Here is a 23,911-nt window from a genome sequence, read left to right as displayed (position 1 = left end):
CTGATTAGGGATAGTCAACATGGCTTTGTGCATGGGAAATTGTGTCTCACTAACTTGATTAAGTTTTTTGAAGAAGTAATGATGAGGATAATGAGAGCAGAATGGTGGACATGATTTATATGGTATTCAGTAAAGTGTTCGACAAAGTTCCTCATGGTAAACTGGTTAACAAGGTTAGATGACATGGAATAATGGGAGAACTAGATATTTGTATATAGAACTGGCTTGAAGGTAGAAGACAGAGGGTGGTGGTGCAAGGTTGCCTTTCAGACTGGAGGCCTGTGACCAGTGGTGTGCCACAAGGATTGGTGCTGGGTCCACAGCTTTTTGTCATTTATATAAGTAACTTGGATGTGAACATAAGAAGTATAGTTAGTATGTTAGCAGATGATACCAAAATTGGAGGTGAAGTGGATAGCGAAGAAGGTTACCCTGGATTTCAAGTGGGACCTTGATCAGCTGGGCCAATGGGCTGAGGAATGGCAGATGGAGCTCAGTTTAGATAAATGTGCGCTGCTGCATTTTGGAAAGGCAAAGACTTATACACTTTATGGTAAGGTCCTGGGGAGTGTTGTCGAACAAAGAGACCTTGGAGTGTAGGTTCAAAGTTCCTTGAAAGTGGAGTCGCAGGTAGACAGCATAGTGAAGAATACATTTGGTATGCTTGCCTTTGTTGGTCGGTGCATTAAGTATAGGGTTTGGGAGGACATGTTGCAGCTGTACAGGACATTGGTTAGGCACTTTTGGAATACTGCGTTCAATTCATGTCTCTCTGTTATGGGAAGGATTTTGTGAAATTTGAAAGGGCTCAGAAAAGTTTGGAGGGCTTGAGTTATAGGGAGAGGCTGAATGGGCCTGGGGCTGTTTTCCCTGGAGAGTCACAGGCTGAGGGGTGACGTGATGGAGGTTCATAAAATCATGAGGGGCATGATGGGGTGAATAGCCAAGGTCTTTTCCTCGGAGTTGTAGAGTCCAAAACTTGGGGACATAGGTTTAGGGTGAGAGGGGAAAGATTTAAAAGGGACCTAAGAGACAACTGTGTCACAGGAGATGGTGCATGTACAGAATGAGCTGCTAGAGGAAATAGTGGAAGCTGATATAATTACAAAATTTAAAAGGCATCTAGATGGGTATATGAGAAAGGAGGGTCTAGAGGCATATGGGCCAAATGCTGGCAAGTGGGACGAGATCAGTTTAGGATATTGGTTGGCATGGATGAATTGGACCGAAGGGTCTGTTTCCACGCTGCACATCTCTGTGACTCTATGACATCATGGCACCTCTCTGATACACTGGAAGGCCACTGAGTGAGCATACACTTGCATTGTAGGGCATACCGGCTTTTAGCACTGAAAGGGTACAGCAGGCTCAGTTTGCATGCATAGACAGGCAGCTAGCTCACAAACTGGGCCAGCTGTATCTCATGGGTATTTATATGCTCTCTTACTACTTACGCATTTAGAGCCTAATTACAAACTCACACCTTCCCTGCTTCGCCATGCTTTGTTTTGTCTTGCTGTACAACTCAGTGCTTTTACGCTTCCACCAGAGTTGTCACTCTTTTAGACAGGCTGCTTGTCATTAATGATCTGGCTGGATGGGGCAAAGGGGATGGAAATCTTGATATAAGGCACACTGGTGCATCAATCTAATGTTGATAGCATGTGCCTGCTGCCTGCATGGCAAAAACACTGCATGTTATTCAACTGAAAGGTCATGTAAGAAACTGGATGGGGGCTGGTCCTCAGTCCAGTCATGGCATGGGAGGGGAGCTACTGCTGGCTAGTGGTTAGGGGTCCTGGCACCTTCAATCACAGGCAAAGTCCACACAGTCCAGGGGCTTTGGCACAGTCAGTTACCTGCTTTGTATGCTCGGTTAGGATTGTCCAGAGTTTTCCAGTGGTCAGTCCTGTTGGTCCATCACAAACTGTCAGCAGAATCATGTATCGTCAGTCCAGAGCTGCAAACCGATTGGTCAAGGGTCTGGTTAGTCGTGTTAAGGGCCTACTGTTTGAAGATGGTCATAGGTCATGGTCGAATAAAGTCCTGGGGATCTGTCTGTATTATTTTAGGAGTGTTCAAGGATGGCTTGTACGGACAGAGTGGGGATTACTGCTAGAATGAATGCAGGAATCAATGCTGGAGTACAGAGGCAATTATGGAGGTAAGGGTTATGGACAGTGAAGGAACCTCAAGGTAAATGGGGAGTATGGGAAACAACATCAGAAGGTAGACTAGAGGACATGGGGTTTATTGGTAGAGGCTACCATTGTGACCTCTGCAGGGAGAGTGTGGAGGAGCAGCGTGAGCAACCATTTGCAACATGCCATTAGAGCTTGCAAATTTGACTTGGATATCACAATAATTTGGAAGGCAACAGCAGTGATGTGACAAAAGGTTTAAAAAAATCGCATAACACCAGGTTATAGTCCAATGGGTTTATTTGGAAGCACTAGCTTTTGGAGCACTGCCCCTTTATCAGACAGCTACCTGGTGATGGATCAGCGCTCTGAAAGCTACTGCTTCCGAATAAACTTGTTAGACTATAACCTGGTGTTGTGTGCTTTTTAACCTTGTCCACCCCAGTCCAACACTGGCTTCTCCATATCATGTTACAAAAGGTCATGGCTGGCTGAAAGGGAACAGTTATTTGCCTTCTTGATGACACTGGGCGGTCACTCAGCAGGAGTAGCAGTTTGACCAAGTTGCTGCACTTGCTGAGCCTGAATGTGGATGGATGATGGGAATATGTCCCTCATTTTCAGGATCCAGTATGTTTCACTATCTGGTGAAGTGTGCTCAGCCCTCATCCATAGGGTATGTCGCCAATGAGACCTAAGAAACTCATTCGCTCCCACTGTTCCCAACACAGGTCATTTTCACAAAGTGTCCTGGGCCCTGACACTGGTGGGACATTGCTCATGGCAGCTGCCTTCCTAAGAAGGCAAACACGGATACAGTAGTACCATTACAGATGGCAAGCTTGGGAACTACAGTAGGCTGGTGCCATGGATAAGACATTCCCAGCTCAGGGAGATGTTGCTGGCACAAGGTCCCTCAATGTGAGTGGAATGCACAAAAGCCTAGAATTCTCCTGCCCAACACCATTTCCTGGGGATGTACAGGGTACGGTACTGATGCAAACTCACTATTTTCCAGAACAGAATGATAGAACCGTTCCAGATGCTAAAGTAGGACCTGAGGGCTGTTGAAGTGGGAGGCCATCTCCTTCCAATGGCTGTGAAGGTCGCTGATGTTCTGATGTCTTTGTTACTAGCTCCTTCCAGGGAATGGTGGGTGAGCTGTGTGGGAACCTCTCAGTCATGCTCCCACAAATGCAGACTGTGACCATTGGTTCTATTTGTTGCCCCATGATGAGTCAGAACTGCAGCTCAGGCAGTATGATTTGAAAATATAGCTGGGATTCTCCAGGTACCATTGACTACATACATGCGGCACTGCAAGGACCATATCACAACACTGTAGAATACGTCAACAGGAAGGCAATCCAATCCATTAATGTTCAGATGTAACGTTTATGGATTAATGTTTAAGATGGCACAGTACTTAGCATTACTGCCTCCCAGGGACCTGGGTTTGATTCCAACCTTGGCTGACTGTCTATCTGGAGTTTGCACCTTCTCCCTGTATCAGAGTAGTTTTCCTCTGATGTCTCCCCCCACAGACCAAAAATAAGCAGGTTAGGTGGATTGGTCATGCTAAAATGCCTGTAGTTTCCAGGGATGTGCATACGAAGTGGATTAACCGTGGGAAATGTGGGGTTATTGGGATTAGGGAGGGGGACCAGTTCTGGGTGGAATGCTCTTTGGAGGGCCAGTGCAGATTCAATGGGCCGAATGACCTCTTTCCTCACGATACTGATTCTAGGAATCTGTGAAATCAGGTGATCTGTGATCATTGTTGCCACTTCCTGGAAATGTGTGCCCACAACCGTGACAGCTGTCATGGCTCCAAAATCCTGAAGCACTCATGTACCAGCTGCATTTGAGGGTCCGGGGCTTTACAAGGCTGGTTACTGGGGACCAGGGTTATTCATGACTCATGGCATCACTGTATAAGCCCCTGACTGATGCAGAGTGCACATATAATACCGCTCGTGCTTCGACTAGGGCTGTGGTGGAGCAGATGATAGAGCTGTTCAAGATGTAGTTTTGCTGCTTCGACTGGTCTTTGGTGGCGACTTATTGAATCAAAATGGGGGACTATGTTCATGCTTATTGTTGGGTCCTGGAGGCTGTGAAGTGCTTCAGCAGTAAATGAAGGTTGTTCCTTCAGTTTGTGTCATGCTTTGTTGGAAAACAGCACCAGGCCCAGGATAGAAATGTTAGCCTTTAGCAATATGATTTATTTAAATGGCAAGAAACTGCAAGGTTGTGCTCATACAGACAAAACGGATGTGTTATACAAAGAGGTCAGTCAGTCTGCATTTGGTCTCACCAATGTAAAGAAGACTGTGAGCAGCGAATACAGTAGATCAGATTGAATTAAGTACAGTGCTGCTTCACTTGGAAGGTGTGTTTGGGGCTTTGGACAGTGAGGAGGGAGGAAGTGAGTGGTTAAGTATTACACCTTCTGTGATTGCATGGGATGGTGCTATGGGGGAGTGAGGAAGTGTGAGGTGTGATGGTGAAGCGGAGCAAGATGTCACAGAGGGAACAGTCCCTGTGGAATGCTGACTGTGGAGGGATGGGAAGATGTGTTGTGGTATCCTGCTGGATGGCAGAAAATGACAGTGGATGATGAATGGTGGAGAGTTTGGAGGTTACTGAAGTGGAAACTGAGGACAAGTTGAAATTGGTGGTGGTTATTGTGCAGTGGCTGATGGTTTCCAGTTGATTTCTGTCACCAGTAGCAGGCACTGGCAAGGAGAAGGAGGCTGCAGGGTTGTGACCATCTTAAGGGACAACACTTGGCATCTGCGCTCTTTTTGGCCCATCCCTGTGACTGGCTTTGCTTCAGCATTCCACTCTCTGTGGGAGAACAGGCGTCAGGGTAATATGGAGATAACTGATGCCCTTAGCAGTGAGACCAGTCCTTGTCAAAGTGGATCACACTTCAGGCCTAGGATAGTTGTAAACCCAACCATTCATCCTGATTATTATAGGGCAAGGTCACTTCGAACTTTTTAGCCATTTCCCGAGCACGGACTGTGGCTTCAATTATTTGTAATGCTGCTATATCATCAAATTCACTTCATAAATGGCTAATTCTCAGAAATACTTGGGTTCAGGAATACTAGAGTTCTCAAAGGAGTCAATTATATTCATAATGTGTCTTTTTATTCCGTATTTTTAACTGTGGACTGAAAGAGGAAAACTGTGAAAATTTCTTCATGTTTTGAGACAAGTAAGCTGACACTCATTAAACAGAGTTTACACAGCTGCTTGTTCTAACACAAGTTCAAGTGTAATTTACAGGTGACCTGGAGCTGAAGGGTTGTGTGTAAATGGAACTTTATTGGTAACAAGTGACTTGATTAGTTAGTGGACTAGTGACCAGTTATGAAGAATATAGGTCTTCTGTCTGCCAATTGGTTCTCAGGTAGTTGAACAATTTGGGGATGTGAATAAGAAAGGGAGAAGCTTTCAGACCTTTACCAGCTCAGGAGCTCTCGCTGTTCTCTGTAGTAAAAGCTACTCTAAGCCTGAAGAAAACGAATTAATATTTCCTTCAGCAGATAGTGTATGCCATAAATTAAAAAAAATATATCTTAGACCTTTATAAGTGAACCATCCACCCTGTGCCTCCTGCAAACTAGCGGAAGCATCTGGAGAAAGAAGGCCTAGAATCAGCTCACTGACCAACTCAGAATTCTGTCAAGAATCATCTCAGCAGATCCTGTTAACAGAAAAAATTGAACTAGTTTCCCAGTTTTCTCTCCATCCATAATACTGTAATTTTCCCTTATCTGTGTGTGTAAAAGGGGAGTTGTAATGAGTTGTGTTATATGCTAACCAGTTAATGGTGGGGAGATACCTAGGGATTCAGGTACATAGTTCTTTGAAAGTTGCATCACAGATTAGACAGGTGGTAAAGAAGGCATTTAGCATGCTTGCCTTTATTGCTCAGACCACTTTTGAAGTACTGTATACAGCTCTGGTCACCCTGCTATAGGAAGGATATTATTAAATGGGAGAGGGTTCAGAAAAGATGTCTCAAGATGTTATCAGTATTGGAGAGTCTGAGTTTTCAGGAAAGGTGGGACAGGTTGGCATGTTTTTCAGCGGGAGCATATGAGGTTGACAGGTAACCTTAGAGGTTCATAAAATCATGAGAGGTATAGATAAGGTGAACTGTAAAGGTCTTTTCCCTGAGGTAAGGGAGTACAAAACTGCAATGACTGTGATAAGGTCAGTCAGGGGGGACTTCATAGAATGTGAGATCCCTGACTGGGGCTGTATATCTGGTCCAATTAGGGAGCCCTGGCTGACAAATTAAAAACAGGAATGTCAGACATCCTGTTCACTCCGACAGTGACTCTAAGGGAACTGGATCAGTGTTAAGCACTTTCCATGCCGAAACAAAGGGTGACTTGATGTCAGGAGAAAGTGAGGACTGCAGATGCTGGAGATCAGAGCTGAAAATGTGTTGCTGGAAAAGCGCAGCAGGTCAGGCAGCATCCAAGGAGCAGGCGAATCGATGTTTCGGGCATGTGCCCTTCTTCAGGAATGAGGAGAGTGTGCCAAGCAGGCTAAGATAAAAGGTAGGGAGGAGGGACTTGGGGGAGGGGTGTTGGAAATGCAATAGGTGGAAGGAGGTTAAGGTGAGGGTGATAGGCCGGAGTGGGGGTGGGGGGGGGGGGGTGGCGGAGAGGTCAGGAAGAAGATTGCAGGTTAGGAAGGTAGTGCTGAGTTCGAGGATTGGGACTGAGACAAGGTGGGGGAAGGGGAAATGAGGAAATTGGAGAAATCTGAGTTCATCCCTTGTGGTTGGAGGGTTCCTAGGCGGAAGATGAGACGCTCTTCCTCCAACCGTCGTGTTGCTATAGTCTGGCGATGGAGGAGTCCAAGAACCTGCATGTCCTTGGTGGAGTAGGAGGGGGAGTTGAAGTGTTGAGCCACGGGGTGGTTGGGTTGGTTGGTCCGGGTGTCCCAGAGGTGTTCTCTGAAACATTCCGCAAGTAGGCGGCCTGTCTCCCCAATATAGAGGATATATTTCCCTCCTCTCCCCTATCAGCATTCCAAAAAACCACTCCCTCCGTGACTCCCTTGTCAGGTCCACACCCCCCACAAACCCAACCTTCACTCCCGGCACCTTCCCCTGCAACTGCAAGAAATGCAAAACTTGCGCCCACACCTCCCCCCTTACTTCCCTCTAAGGCCCCAAGGGATCCTTCCATATCCGCCACAAATTCACCTGCACCTACTAACACATCATTCACTGCATCCGCTGCACCCAATGTGGCCTCCTCTATATTGGGGAGACAGGCCGCCTACTTGTGGAACGTTTCAGAGAACACCTCTGGGACAAATGACAGCTTGGGGAGCTGCAGTTTTTTTGGTTATTAGGAGCCTGACATATCCTGAGGTAGCAGATACTAAAACCTTTTAAGAATGGACAGATTTGAGTTGCTATTGTTTTTCCTTGGCAATTTGAAAACTAGGGGAATCCATATTGGGATTTTTGACTGCGTTAAGATTACTGGCAGAGGAATGTAACTTTGGTTTAACCCCTAATAAGATGCTGAGAGAACATTTGGCATTTGGATTAATCATGTAAACATGTAAAAGTGCCTACTAACTGAAGCACAACTGGACTTCAAAGAGAGACTAGCTTTAACATTGGAAAATGCGGCATGTGGAGAATATGAGTTGCAGCATATTGCTATGGAATGACACCCTCACCAGTCCAACTGAGCTTAGGGAATATCACTTGACCGAAGACAACTGCACAGCCTCACTCATGACATATCCTGAACAGAGAGACTTTAGGTCAGCTCACAGAAAAACTCCAAAACAAAGCCCTGCCTCAGCCAAACTGTTCACATTTTTCTCCAATGGCTAGCATGCCATTGAAGTTTCTGCTGGTAGAATAGAATAGAATAGTCTTTATTGTCACATGCATTCGAAAGAGTGCAGTGCAAAGTTTGTCATGCTGCCACTTTGGTACAGGGTACTTAAATGTTTGTTACAGAGAATCATAATTAAAGTTCAGATTTGGAACAAAGAATAGAGAAGGAACAGATTACTGCAGATGCTGGAATCTGTACTGAAAACAACAAATGCTGAAGATCACAGCAGGTCAGACAGCATCTATGGACAGAGAGTTTGCTAACATTTCGAGTCTAGATGACTCTTTATCAGAGCTAAAGAGAAGTGTGGAGGGGACAGCACTTATGCCCTTCCCAATCTACAGGGATAGATCCAGCAGAGTTGCTAATTGGGATAAGACTCCACATCAGGTTAAATCAGATCTTTCTAGACCTGGGGAGGGGAGAGTGAAACAGCATCAGGAACACCAATGGGGATACAAGACTCCACTAAGCGAGAGAGACAGTTTACTTCAGGGACAAGGTTTGGTGTAAGAACCACACGAACAGCCTTGCATGAGTAAGAGGCTGTGGTTGACATGAAGTCAGTGATGTATAAAGTTTGGGGAGGTGCGACAGCCCTAAATGAGCACGTGGACTGTCTGAAAGCTGCAAACTCTCAAACGGTGTGAGAGCATAACATGCCCGGCTCCTTGGCAGCCTTCCTGACTGTTCCAGAACCCATGGGTTCTCCCTCTCCATCAAGTGTTGAAGATACGTCAGACTCATGGCAGCTCCGTGAGCCAATCCTTGATACCCGTACCCTGGGAAGAGACATAGCTCCACAATGATCTTTTCCTCACTCTCTCTGGAGGTGGCAGGGTTTAACATGGGACACTTGGAGCAGTGAGAGAGGCCAAGGAGCCTCATTTTATCCTCTGCTGTGAGGGAAGTATGAAGCTCTATCTGCCAAGATGTACAGAAAGAAAGCAAGATTTGGATATATTTAGCAGATTCCACAATTGCAGGATTCTCAAAGTACTTCAAAGCACTGCTGAAGTAAGATCATTGATGCAGTGTAGGCAGTGCAGCAGCTAATTTGTGCCCAAGTTCCCACAAACAGTTATGCCAAGACGTTTGCTTATGTTTTCCCATAAACCCTTGAGGAACTGAAACCTATTGTGGTTTGACTCACAAAGACATGGAACACAATGAATGCCTCTTATTGTAATCTAAGTTGATGCTCAAATATTGTCTCTGACGACGAATCCTTACCCAGTCTCAGCTTTCGAACATAGCACGTGACTATCAGAAAAAAAATCCTCAGTGGATACTAAATTCACAAGTCATTAAATGCAAAATTCCAACAGCAAACAAGCTCCTGAAATACATTCCACTTTTGGACTTCAAATAGCTGTGGGAACATGGTTCAAATATGAATTTGCAATCAAGGATATCCAAATGGAAACCATTTACTTTCTGGGAACAGGAGAAGTGATTGGCATTAAACAGCTGATTCAATGTAGTAGTACAAATGTCTGCACTTGCAATTGCCAGCATCATACAGATTTTTAATATATGCATTTAAATATTTTTATACTTCTTACACACTTTTTACACAGAATACTTGATGGAGAGTAGTGTAGTACAAATCTATTCTATTCACGAGAAAGACTAAGTTTGTTCATTTACAACGTTACCTGTGGAATTATTCAGCTCTTTGTCATCATGGGAGCTTTCCCTGATGTGCTATTGAATATGTCTCTCTCAAACAGCAACATTGAAACCAGATATCAGGTTACCATCATATTGCTATTTATAGGAGCTTGCTCTGTACAAATCAGCTCCTATATTTCCTGCATTACACCAATAATTACACTTCAAAATGGATTTTCATGAGGAAAGATGCCAGTTCTTTCATTTTTGTGAAACTAATGTTACAATTCAGTCTCCTGTGAATGATTCTCAATATCCAGAGCTTGTATCCTGAGGAATGGACCCACATTTAAATTCCTGCAATCACATAGTCAGTACAACAGAAATCAAGCTTTTTCAGTGATTGGGTTTTTAACAAATGTATTGAATCTTGATACTTTCATAGGATGTGGGCATTGCTGGCTAAGCCACCATTCACTGTCTATCGCTAATTGCTCAGAGGGTTGTTAGGAGTCACTGCTGTAGGTCTGGAGCCATATGTCGGCCAGACCAGGTCAAGGTGCCAAATTTCCATCTCTGTTGTGAACAAGATAGATTTTTTTTAAATTGACAGTTGATTGTAGTTTATTACTGGTAGTTTTCCAGTCATCATTACTGAGACAATTGTTTTCATTATTCAGTTGTGGGACGTGGACATCACTTGCTGGCCAGCATTTTATTGCCCATCCCTAGTTGCCTTCGAGAAGGTGGTGGTGTGCTGCTGCCTTGAACCATTGCAGTCTACATACTGTACATTAAGCCACAATGCCCTTGGGGGGAAATTCTCAGATTTTGACCCAGCAATAGTGAAGGAACAGTAATATATTTCCAAGTCATGATGGTGAATGGCTTGGAGGGGAACTTGCAGGCAATGGTGTTCCCATGCATCTGCTGCTCTTGTCCTTCTAGATGAAAGTGGTCATGAGTTTGGAAGGTGCTGTCTAAGAATCTTTGGTGAATTTCTGAGGTGCATCTTATACATAGTATATACTGCTGCTACAAGGTGTTGGCAGTAGAGGGAGTGGATGCTTGTGGATATGGTACCAATCAAGACAGCTGCTTTGTAACAGGATTATACAAATGGAAGCAGACCCTTCGATCCAACTTGTCCATGCCGACCAAGTTTCCCAAACTAAACTAATCCCACTTGCCTGCGTTTAGCCCACATCCGTCTGAACTTTTCCTATTCATATACCTGTCAAATGTCTTTTAAATGTTGTAACTATATCTGCATGTACCACTTCCTCTGGTAGTTCATTCCTCATATGAACTACCCTCTGTGTGAAAAAATTGCTTCTCAGGTTTCTTTTAAATCTTTCTTCTGTCACCTTAAAAAGATACCCTCTAGTTTTGAACTCCCGTACCCAAGAGTAAAGACCCTTGCTTTTCAATGCTCCTCATGAGTCAGGTGGATAGTATTCCATCACACGCTGGCTTGTGCCTTGTAGATGGTGGATAGACTTTGGGGAGTCAGGAGGTGAGTTATTCATATTATTTCTAGTCTCTGACCTGCTTTTGTAGCTAGTGTGTTTATGTGATGAGTTGAAGTTCTGGTTAATGGTAACCTCAAGGATGTTGATAGTGGGGGATTCAATGTTGGTAACACCATTGAATGCCAAGGGCTGTGGTTAGATTATCTCTTATTGGAGATGATGATTACCTAGCATTTCTGTGGCATGGATATTACTTATTGAAGAGTCCATGTTCAAATGCACCAAAATCTGTACACTATGCCTGCTTGGGCTGCCAAGGGTCAAGTAACTTTTGTGCCAGGCAATGACCATCTCCAACAAGAGGTAAACTATCCACCACCCTTTAACGTTCAGTGGTGTTACCATCACTGAATCCTCCAATATCAAAGGAGTCGCAAATGGTGCTGAACATTGTGCAATCATCAGCAAACATCTCCACCTCTGACTTTTGATGAAGGGAAGATCAACATCTGTAGGTTGAGTCACAATGTCCTAAAGGAAGGAATTCCAAGATTTTGACCCAGCAATAGAAGATGGTTGGGCTTAGGACACTACCCTGCATAGATGTCCTGGAGCTGAGATGACTGACCTCCAACGACCACAACCATCTTCCCATGTGCCAGGTATGACTCCAACCAGCCGAGAATTTGCCCTGATACCTATTTATTCCAGTGTTGTTCAGACTCCATGATACTGCAGTTATATGTAGCCTTGATATCAAGGGTTGTCACCTTCAGCTCACCTCTGGAATTCAGCTCTTTTGTTCATATGTGAACCAAGGCTTAAATGAGGTCAGGAACTGAGTGGCCTTGGCAGATCACTGAGCAAGTTATTGATAATACCGTACAACATTTTATTGACGATCAAGAGTAGATTGATGGGGTGGTAATTGGTTAGGTTGGATTTGTCCTGCTTCTTTGTATGCAGGATATACCTGGGCAGTTTTCCACATTGTTAGGTAGATGCCAATTTTGTAACTGTACTAGAACAACTTGACCAGGGAGCGGCAAATTCTGGAGCACAAATCTTCACCATTACTGCTGGAATGGTGTCAGGGCTCATAGAATATGCCTCCAGTTCCTTCAACCATTTTTTGATATTACATGGAGTGAATTGAATTGGCTGAAGACTGATATCTGTGATGCTGGTGATCAGTGGAGGAGGCCAAAATGGATCACTCATTTGGCACTTCTGGCTGAAGACTGCTGCAAAGGTTTCAGCCTAATATTTTGGGTTTTGGGTTCTTTCATCATTGACACTGTGGAGATTTGCGGAGTCTCCTCCTATTCATTGTGGGATGACTTAGCTCTAGGCGAAAGTGAGGACTGCAGATGCTGGAGATCAGAGTCAAGATTAGAATGGTGCTGGAAAAGCACAGCAGGGCAGGCAGCATCCGAGGAGCAGGAAAACTGACGTTCCGGGCAAAAACTCTTCAGCAGGAATGACTTAGCTCTGCTTATAACTTGTTGGTTATGCTGTTTGGCATGTGGGTAGTCCTATTTGGTAGCTTCACTAGAGTGATGTCTCATTTTTAGGTATACTTGATGCTTCTCCTGGCATGACCTGCTGCACTCTCCACTGAACCAGGGTTTATTCCCTGTCTTGATGGTAATGGTTGAGTGGGGAATATACTGAGCCTTGAAGTTGCATATTGTGCTGGAGTACAATTCTGTGGCTGTGGCAGCCACAGAATTGTACTCCAGCACCTCATGGATGCACACTCTTGAGTTGCTATATCTGACTGAAGTCTGTCCCATTTAGCATGATGAATTTGGTATTGTTTTTTCTTATTTTAAAACACTTGGAATGTTAATCCCAAACACGGAAATATTTGATTTGATTTGGTCTCAGTTTTCAGTATCATGAAGTCTTGTGGCATAATGGGTACATGACAATATATGAATTAGGAGCAAGAATAGTCCATGCAGCCCCTTGAATTTACTCAGTCATTTGATCAGATCATGGCTGCACAACACAACAGAGAGTATTCTCAATGTGAAGGTGGGACTTTGTCTCCACAAGGATTGTGTGGCACTCTTACCAATACTGTCATGGACAGATGCATCTGTAGCTGGCAGATTGGTAAGGTGGGGTCAAGTATGTTTTTCCTGTCTTGCTGATTCTCTCACCACTTGCCACAGAATCTGTTCAGCAGCAATGAGCGTACGGACCCAGCAAGTTCGATCAGTAGTACTGCTGCCGAGCCACTCTTGGTGGTGGAAACCAAAATACCCCGCCCAGAGTACATTTTGCATCTTTTCCACCATAAGTGCTTCCTCCAAGTGTTGTTCAAAATGAAGAAATACTGATTCCTTCATCAGCTGAGGGAGGACAGTACATGATAATCAGCAGGAGATTTCCTTGCCTGTGTTTAACCTGAAGCCTGAAGTCTGGAGTCAGTATTAAGGATTCCAAAGGCAACTTGCTCCTAATTGTATACCACTGTGCCACCATCTCTACTGGGACACATCCAGGGATTGTGATGGTGGTGACTGGGACATTGCCATTTATGATGATGTTTTACTCAAATTTAAATTCAACCAGTTTTGTTTACAGTTCCAGAATTACTAATGTAATTACAAATCTATCAGCTGCCAAGATGAGATTTGAACCTCTACTCCCAGGCCATTAGCCCGAGCCTTCAGGGTTGCTAGCCCAGTGACATTACCACAGCATCCCTGTCTCAACCCCCATTCCCGGGAATGGTGGAGCAACTGAACAGTGTGACCCAGCCACTGACATCACCTTACTCCATCAGTCTGAAGCCAATGAAGTATGTCTGGAAATGCAGCCACTGTTGGAATGTAGGAAACGCAGCATTGAATTTGTGAACAGCAAGATCCCACCTGAGTGCGTGATGGTGATTGAGGGACTAGTACCAATCAGGAGGTGAGAGAAAACTGCCTTGCTCTCCTTCAAAATCAGAGGCTGGATTTTTTACTAGTTTCGGGAGGTCAGCACTCCCTCAGTCTAGAAATAATGTTGAAATGTTTAGATAGTGATTTGAACCTATGATCTCTACCTCAGAGATAAGAGTGTTACCAACTGAGCCACAGTTACAATGGCAATCTGGTTATTTAAAACTGGCACATAGTCTTTGGTGAAAAATTGCTTCTTGTTCTTGTGCTTTGTGAAACCAATCCATTCCTTCAATTGTACATTCAATGAAAAAAGTAGGAACTAATTTTGCTACACGGTAAGAGACATGATCAATTCCAACAAATAGTCCCGCATCCAAGCAAGTAAATCTCAGTGTTGTTTAGATTTCAGATTGATCCTCTGTGTTACTTTACAACTCATGAAAATGGTCACAACACAGTGTTAGCATTTCATATGATGTAGGCTTTGATTGCCCATCTTGAACTGGGTTGATTGCTAGCTTATCTCACAAGGCAGTTAAGAGTCAACGTGAATCTGGAGTCAGACACTCAGATGATAACATTGCAGCATCACTAAAGAGGCCAGTTTTCAATTCTAAGTTTACTGCAAACATCATTCACTGCTGTGGTGGAACTTGAACTCATGGTCCCTGGATTGCGAGTCCAGTGACATTACTACTACACTACCATCTCTACTGCTTTCTCAGGAGGTAATGTTTTATCTTCACTGCTAGAAGATTGATGAATTACCTGAAGAAAGTGAGGCATCAGGCAGGGATAACACATAACTAGTCCACCTAATTTCCCTTCCGTTTGAAACTGAGTAGCTTTCCCTAATGTCCATGCACTCTGCTTTTCTGATTTTCAAAAATGCATTCCGTCTACCCTGCACAGGTAAGGACAAAATGCATTACCTTTCCTTTCCTCTCATGGTTACTCGGAGTAACTTTGCCTAAGTGAAATCACCATAGAGTTACCAGACTACAGAGCTGCTCACTCAGTTGAGACAGACAACTGGTGGTGGTTTAACTGGAGGGTCACCACATATTAGGAAAGGGAAGAGGTTAATAATGCAGGACTTTTATGGTAACCTCAGCCAGTGTGGGAGTTACACTGTTGGTGTCATTCTTCCATTGCAAGCTACCCACCCAGCCAACTGAGCTAACCAATAGGTCCACGCTATGTGCTGTAGTAATAGTGATTAGCCAAAACAGTGATGCTCATGATTAAAGCTGCATTTTGTATACTGAGGATAATTTGCACTTTGGGTGATGGTATTTAAACAGCATGATATTAATTCCCATCTTGGTTTATATAGCTCTCTGTACGACCACAGAGGTCAAGGTGGCTGAAGTGATATCGACTGTAGTATAGGAGAACCCATCGTCAATACAGCACTATTTAAGTGCAACAAATAATGGGATTGTCACAAGACATCACTGAATCAAATAACTTCTTATAAGTTTTTCAACTGATTTTAAACATCATGCTTTAGGTGATTCTCCTCCACTTTGTTTTAAAACGTTATCATTCTGCTTTCTGCTTTAAATTGGAATGCTACAAAATGCCACTCATCCAAGTGTCAAAATTTGTTTTTAAGTTCTGTAGTGATTTATATAAAAAGTGCCTTCAGACAAAAACAGCTTGCTTTTAAAATATTAAACAGGGAACTAGATGAGCCCATACAAAGAGCTTAAGAAAGACTTCAGCAATGCATAATTGAGCATGTAGCGTCCTGAAACTTAATATCCGTTAAGTAATGTTCCTTATATGTTGGAACACAAGATTAACCATGAGAAAAAGAGTTTTAAAGGTGAGTGTCATCTTCAGATGTAATTATATAATTGCGTATGGACGGTGCATCTCACCCAACAACTTGGAGTGCTACAGCGGAATTTCAAATTCAAATATTTTCTGCCTGATATTAAGGCACAGTGACAGCACATTATTCAGTAGTTCCCTCAAGCATACAACGGCCTTTGTTGCCCAGTACTTTTTTATTCCCAGGCGCACTGCATTCATTTTTCATCTTAACAACTCTGCGTCCACCTCGCATTCAGGCGACAGCAGTTTTTCATCAGCTAAACTTACATTTACTTGTCGAAGGCTCCTGAAAAGATCCCTGCTCTTAATTAACTGCTGCTGTTCAATAGCAGGAATTGTGAAAGATCACAGTGGTTTTTCAGTAAACGAATGACAATAACTTGTAATAAAAATAAACAGTTTGTGACCGGTACATTGAAATATTATTTTATTTGGATTTATTTACCTTTCATACCAAAAGTAGCAGCAATCACCAGAAGATTTGCTGAATATTATCAGCATTTTATGATTTTATTTCCAACATTTGAACTAAAATTTTGCTTTTTATCAACAGTTTTCACCCCAATTACCTACTCAATTTCTATTAATCTTTAATTTTAAGACTAAAAACACTGAGATAGAATCTTTTTACATTAAAACAGTAACTTCTTAGCAAATCCCATCATTTGTACTTTAATAGTGGTTTGTGTACTCTGCAGTTATTTGACGATCATTTATCTTCTACAAACTCTGAAATATCAAGGTATTTAAACAATTTGATTATTGAATTTGCCATTCCTTTTCTTTTCTGATATTGAAACACTTGGAATATTAATCCCAAACATGGAAATAATTGATTTGATTTGGTCTCAGTCTCCAGTATCATGAAGTCTTGTGGCACAATGGGTACATGACAATGTATGAATTCGGAACAAGAATTGTCCATGTAGCCCCTTGAATTTACTCTGTCATTTGATCAGATCATGGCTGACCTGATTGAGGCTTCCTGTCTATCCCCTGTAGTCTTGTATACTTTCTTCAGACAAAAATTTAAATATTCGGTGACCTTGCCTCCATTGCTTTCTAGGGAAGAGAATTTCACAGAGTAACAATCCCCTGAGGGAAAACAGCTCTCCTCACCTCTGACTTAAATGGGAGACCTCTTAATTTTAAATTGTGCCCTCCCATTTCCAGGCTCTCGCACAAAGAGAAAGATCCTTTCATTAACCAGCCTGCCAGGTCCTCTTAGGTTCTTTTACATTTCAATAAGACACACCTTCAATTCCTCTAAACTGCAATGGGTACCAGGCCCAACCTGTTCAACCTTTCCTGTGCAGCCCAGGACAGAATTTTAAACTCTAAGCTTGGGTACAGTTGCATACAGTTGCATTCCAGGACTTGATTGCTATGGAAGCTGTGTCAATTCAAGGAAGTTGCGTATCAACCTGCAAATCCTTCCAACACACAGCGATGGCAGGTGGTAAGAGCAGGATAGAATCCTGGTTGGTCATGTCATGGAAAGAAATTGGAGCCTCTATCATCACTATTCTAGTTCTTGATTAAAACAAATAGATAAAAGGGCACCTTGCCACAGCAACTTTGGACTACCTGAATCAACAGTAATGTACTTGCACCATCATCACATGTTTCATACAGACTAAAGGTAGGCAAGCCTCACTATCCGAGTCCTGGAGCAAAGTACATGTGGCAGTCTAGAAAATGCTACCACCCAACCCCAAAACTTGCAAGTGATCTGATGAAATTATTCTGAGTGTGTCAAAACTATGAATTCTTCACCTCCTCCTGTCTGCATCAGTACCACGATTGGGCCATTTAAAAAAAGAGCTGGGAATTATGCTGTTATCAGCCAATACATATCTACTCTTTCTTTACACCAATGACAAGCTTGTAGCAAGATCTCCATACTTAACAAACAATAAGGGTCCCAGTACTGATCCTTGTACTGCTGGAGACCACTGGACACCGGCTTCCAGCCACTCATATAGCCTACCATTTCCCTTTGTGTCATATTACCAAGTCAGTTTCCTATCCATCTCACCAAGTTTCCATCAATTCCATGTGCTTTAACCTTCTCAATCAGTCTGCTATGTGAAACCTTGTCAAAAGCTTTGCTAAAATCCATATAAACCGTATTGACTGAGCTTTCCTCATCCACACACTTGATCACATTTTCAAAAAAATTCTAATAAATTTGTTAGGCATGACCTCCATCTGAAAAAGCCATGCTGACTATCCTGAAATAACCCAGGCCTTTCCAATAAGTTTCTCCACATCTTGTGCGAGGTTGATTGGCCTGTCATTATTGGTTTGGGAGGTGGTGTAGTATAAGAGGTTAATAGTTACCATGCTAATTGTTAGACCGCAGCATGAGTGACATCAGATGACATCATGTAGCTTAGATATGAAAGGGACGGACGAGAATCAAGTGTGTGGATGAGGAAAGTTCAGTCGATGCAGTTTATATGAAACGATTAAAGCACATGGAATTGAGGGAATCTTGGTGAGATGGATAGGAAACTGGCTGGGTAAAATGGCACAAAGGGTAATGGTAGGCTATTTGAGTGACTGGAAGCCAGTGTCCAGTGGTGTACTGGGACTCTTATTGTTTGTTAAATACACACATTATATGGATAAAATGTGGGGGGAATGTTAAGCAAATTTGCTGATGACACTAAGATTGGTATTATGGTTAATAATGAAGAAAATGGTTGTAGGTTACAGGAAGATGTAGATGGGTTGGTCACATAGGCAGACCAGATGCTGATGGTATTTGTCTCTGATAATTGCGAAGCAATGCGCTTTGGAAGAAGAAACAAGATGAGGGAGTACTTAATGAATGGCAGGACACTGGGTAGTTTAGAGGAACAGAGGGATCTTGGGCCAATTAGTTACAGATCTCTGAAGTCAGCATAGCACGTGAATAGGGTAGTTACGAAGGCATATGGGATACTTGCTTTCGTTAATTGTGACATAGAGCCTAAGAGCAAGAAGGTAATGTTGGAGTTATACAGAGTTATACAGTTGGTCAGGCCACAACTGGAGTACTGTGTGCAGTTCTGGTCACCCCCTCACCACTGGAAAGAAATGAGAGTGCTAGAGGAGGTACAGAGGAGGTTTACCAGGATATTACCTGGGATGGAGAAATTGAGCTATAAGGAGAGACTAGATAGACTTGGATTGTTTTCTTTAGAGCAGAGAAGACTGAAGGGGTGACATGATTAAGATATATAAGACTGAGAGGTATGGACAGGGTGATTGGAGAGCAGTCCTTGGCTGAGGGGTCAATCACGAGAGGGCAGAGTTTTAGGGTAAGGGACAGAAGATTCAGATGAGATTTGGTGAAAAAAAACTTTCTCACTCAGCAGTTGGTGGGAATCTGGAATGCACTAGGAAGGTACCGGAGGCTAGAAACCTTACCACCGTTAAAAATATTTGCATGAGTAATTCAAATATCATAACTTTCAAGGAAATGGAACAAGTGTAGGAAACTGGGATCAGTGCACTTTTAGGGGTAGTTATGTTGGTGCAGAATTGATGGGGCAAAGGATCTTTTCTGCGCTGTATGAAGCTATGAATTTGTTACTGGTGGTAAAATGACCTTTCGGGTGCAAAGACATTCAGGTTACTTGGGTTTATTAACAGAGCATGGAACATAAAAGCAAATAGATCATGCTACAGCTCACAAGTTCAGCTGGAGCATTTGTGAACAATTCTTGGCCCAACACTTGGAAGAAATAAGATGGAGAAGATTTACTGGGATATCACCAGAGTTGACAGACTGTCGTCAGAAACATTAAGACTATGATCTTTGGACGAGATAAGATTAAGAGGTGACAAAATGAAGGCTTTGACAAAGTGGAGGAGAAAAAATAACTGCTCCCTGGCGAGTGAGTCAATACCAAATGTTTTAGATTTTACTCATTGACAAAAGATAGAGTGGGGAGATGAATATTATTTTCTCAGTTAAAGAATTTTCAAGACTTTTCTGGAAAAGTGGTGGAAGCAGATTTTAATAAACAATTTGAAAAAGTGGTGGGGAGCTGCTTGAGGATGAGGATTTGTAGACACAAAAACAGGAGAGTGTAGGACAGAGCACAACTCGGACAGAAACAGGTGACTGAACATTTTCATTGTGGTAGTGCCTCCCACCCGCCCTCCTCCTCTAACATAATAATAAGATCCGTTGTGGTAAGTAGGTAAGTGCTGAATTTTGCTTGTTGTATTCTTTAGACCCAGTTTTGTTTTAAAATAAAGTTTAGCTTTAGAGGGATGGCAGTGAAGGCAGTGCAATGTTCCTCCTGCAACATGTATGAGGTGAGGGATGCCATGGACGTCCCTGCTGATTACACTTGCAGGAAGTGCACCCATCTCCAGCTCCTCCAAGACCGTGTTAGGGAACTGGAGCTGGAGTTGGATGAACTTCGGATCATTCGGGAGGCAGAGGGGGTCATAGATCGGAGCTATAGGGAAGTAGTAACTCCAAAGATGGCAGATAGATGGGTGACAGTGAGGGGGACTGGGAGGAAGCAGCCAGTGCAGGGACCCCCTGCGGTCGTTCCCCTCAAGAACAAGTATACCGTTTTGGATACTTGTGGGGGGGACGACTTACCAGGGGTAAGTGACGGGGCTCAGGCCTCTGGCACGGAGCCTGTCCCCGCTACTCAGAAGGGAAGGGTGGAGAAGAGCAGAGCAATAATAATTGGGGACTCGATAGTTCGGGGCACAGATAGGCGGTTTTGTGGGAACGAAAGAGACTCACGTTTGGTAAGTTGCCTCCCAGGTGCAAGGGTACGTGATGTCTCTGATCGTGTTTTCCGGGTCCTTAAGGGGGAGGGGGAGCAGCCTGAAGTCGTGGTCCACATTGGCACTAATGACATAGGTAGGAGGAGTGCTGAGGATGTTAGACAGGCTTTTAGGGAGCTAGGTTGGAAGCTCAGAGTTAGAACGAACAGAGTTGTTGTCTGTGGTTTGTTACCTGTGCCACGTGATAGAGAGTCGAGGAATAGGGAGAGAGAAGAGTTAAATGCGTGGCGACAGGGATGGTGCAGGAGGGAGGGATTTCGGTACTTGGATAACTGGGGTTCTTTCTGGGGAAGGTGGGACCTCTATAAACAGGATGGTCTGCACCTGAACCTGAGGGGCACCAGTATCCTTGGGGGGAGGTTTGCTAGTGCTCTTGGGGGGAGTTTAAACTAACTCTGCAGGGGCATGGGAACCCAGACTGTAGCTTTAGGGTGCAGGACCTGGAGTGTAGGGAGGTTAGGAATATGGCATCAATCTTAAAGGAGGGTGCCTGTAAACAGAAGAGTGGCTTGAAGTGTGTATACTTTAATGCCAGAAGTATACGAAATAAGGTAGGTGAACTTGCAGCGTGGGTTGGTACCTGGGACTTCGATGTTGTGGCTATTATGGAGACATGGCTAGATCAGGGACAGGATTGGCTGTTGCAGGTTCCAGGGTTTAAATGTTTTAGTAGGGTCAGAGGTGGGGGTAAAAGAGGGGGGGGTGTGGCTTTGCTTGTCAAAGATAGTATTACAGCGGTGGAAAGGAAGATGGACGAAGATTTGCCATCTGAGGTAGTTTGGGTTGAGGTTAGGAATAGGAGAGGTGAGGTCACCCTGTTAGGAGTCTTTTACAGGCCTCCTAATAGTCTTAGAATCGTTGAAGAAAGGATTGCGAAGATGATTCAGGAGAAGAGTGACAGTAATAGGGTGATTGTTATGGGAGACTTTAACTTTCCTGATATTGATTGGGAAAGCTATAGCTCAAGTTCGTTAGATGGGTCAGTGTTTGTGCAATGTGTGCAGGAGAGTTTCCTGACACAATATGTAGATAAGCCAACAAGAGGTGAGGCCATACTGGATTTGGTTCTGGGTAACGAACCAGGCCAGGTATTAGAACTAGAGGTAGGTGAGCACTTTGGGGACAGTGACTACAATTCGGTGATTTTTACTCTAGTGATGGAGAGGGATAAGTGTGTACTACAGGGCAAGAGTTATAGCTGGGGGCAGGGAAATTATGATGCATTGAGGCATGACTTAGGATGTGTGGATTGGAAAAGTAGATTCCAAGGCAAGAGCGTAATTGATATGTGGAACTTGTTCAAGGAGCAACTATTGAGTGTCCTTGATAAGTACGTACCTATCAGGCAGGGAGGAAAGGGTCGTGTGAGGGAGCCGTGGTTTAATAAGGAGTTGGAATCCCTTGTTAAATGGAAGAGGGCGGCCTTTGTAAAGATGAGGCGTGAAGGTTCAATAGGGGCGATTGAGAGTTATAAGGTAGCCCAGAAGGACCTGAAGAGAGAGCTAAGAGCAGCAAGGAGGGGACATGAAAGGTCCTTAGTTGGTAGGATTAGGGAAAACCCTAAGGCTTTCTATAGGTATGTTAGGAATAAAAGAATGACTGGGGAAGGAATAGGTCCAATCAAGGATAGTAACGGGAAGTTGCGTGTGGAGGCTAAAGAGATTGGGGAGGCACTGAATGAATACTTTTCGTCAGTATTCACTCAGGAACAGGACATTGTTGTCGATATGAATACTGAGGCACGAATAAGTAGAATGGATGGCTTTGAGATATGTAGAGAAGAGGTGTTGGAAATTCTGGCAAGGGTGAAAATAGATAAGTCCCCTGGGCCTGATGGCATTTATCCTAGGATTCTCTGGGAAGCAAGGGAGGAGATTGCAGAGCCATTGGTCTTGATTTTTGTGTCCTCTTTGTCTACAGGAGTAGTGCCAGAAGACTGGAGGCTAGCAAACGTGGTTCCCTTGTTCAAGAAGGGGAGTAGGGATAATCCTAGTAACTATAGGCCAGTGAGTCTCACTTCTGTTGTGGGCAAAGTCTTAGAGAGAATTGTAAGGGATAGGATTTATGCACATCTGGATAAGAATAATGTGATCAAGGATAGTCAGCATGGTTTTGTGAAGGGCAGGTCGTGCCTCACAAGCCTTATTGAATTCTTTGAGAAGGTGACTAAGGAGGTAGACGAGGGGAAAGCGGTAGATGTGGTATATATGGATTTTAGTAAGGCGTTTGATAAGGTCCCCCATGGTAGGCTACTGCAGAAAATACAGAGATATGGCATTGAGGGTGAGTTGGAGGTTTGGATTAGGAATTGGCTGGCTGGAAGAAGACAGAGGGTAGTAGTTGATGGCAAAGGTTCATCTTGGAGTGCCGTCACTAGCGGTGTTCCGCAAGGATCTGTTTTGGGACCATTGCTGTTTGTCATTTTTATAAATGACCTGGAGGAAGGGTTAGAAGGTTGGGTGAGCAAGTTTGCGGATGATACGAAAGTCGGAGGAGTTGTAGACAGTGAGGAAGGATATGGCAGGTTACAGCGGGATATAGAGATGCTGCAGAGCTGGGCAGAAAGGTGGCAAATGGAGTTCAATGTAGCTAAGTGTGAGGTGATTCACTTTGGTAAGAGTAATAAAAAGATGGGGTACTGGGCTAATGGTCGGATACTTGGTAGTGTGGAAGAGCAGAGGGATCTTGGTGTCCATGTACACAGATCTCTGAAAGTTGCCACCTAGGTAAATAGTGCAGTGAAGAAGGCATATGGCGTACTGGCTTTTATTGGTAGAGGAATTGAGTTCCGGAGTCCTGAGGTCATGCTGCAGTTGTATAAGACTCTGGTGCGGCCGCATCTGGAATATTGTGTGCAGTTTTGGTCGCCATACTATAGGAAGGATGTGGAGGCACTGGAACGGGTGCAGAGGAAGTTTACCAGGATGTTGCCTGGTATGGTAGGAAGATCCTATGAGGAAAGGCTGAGGCACTTGGGGTTGTTTTCATTGGAGAAAAGAAAGTTTAGGGGTGACTTGATAGAGGTGTACAAGATGATTAGGGGGTTAGATAGGGTTGACAGTGAGAACCTTTTTCCACGTATGGAGTCAGCTATTACAAGGGGGCATAGCTTTAAATTAAGGGGGGGTAGATATAGGACTGATGTTAGGGGTAGGTTCTTCACTCAGCGAGTCATAAGTTCATGGAATGCCCTGCCAGTAGCAGTAGTGGACTCTCCCTCTTTATGGGTATTTAAGCGGGCATTGGAT

The 23,911-nt window shown here is 43.8% G+C and overlaps 1 protein-coding gene across 2 annotated transcripts in view; it reads right to left on the bottom strand.

Moving 5' to 3' along the window:
• Positions 1-23,911, bottom strand: part of khdrbs2 (KH domain containing, RNA binding, signal transduction associated 2) — a 622,325-nt gene that overhangs the window by 45,993 nt on the left and 552,421 nt on the right. The gene's annotated exons all lie outside the window — the stretch shown is intronic.

This window comes from Chiloscyllium punctatum, chromosome 3 (genome assembly GCF_047496795.1).
Source record: "Chiloscyllium punctatum isolate Juve2018m chromosome 3, sChiPun1.3, whole genome shotgun sequence".
In the NCBI taxonomy this organism is placed as follows: domain Eukaryota; kingdom Metazoa; phylum Chordata; class Chondrichthyes; order Orectolobiformes; family Hemiscylliidae; genus Chiloscyllium; species Chiloscyllium punctatum.
The sequence above is the reverse complement of the archived record's forward strand: the minus strand, read 5'-3'. Positions and strand labels throughout refer to the sequence as shown.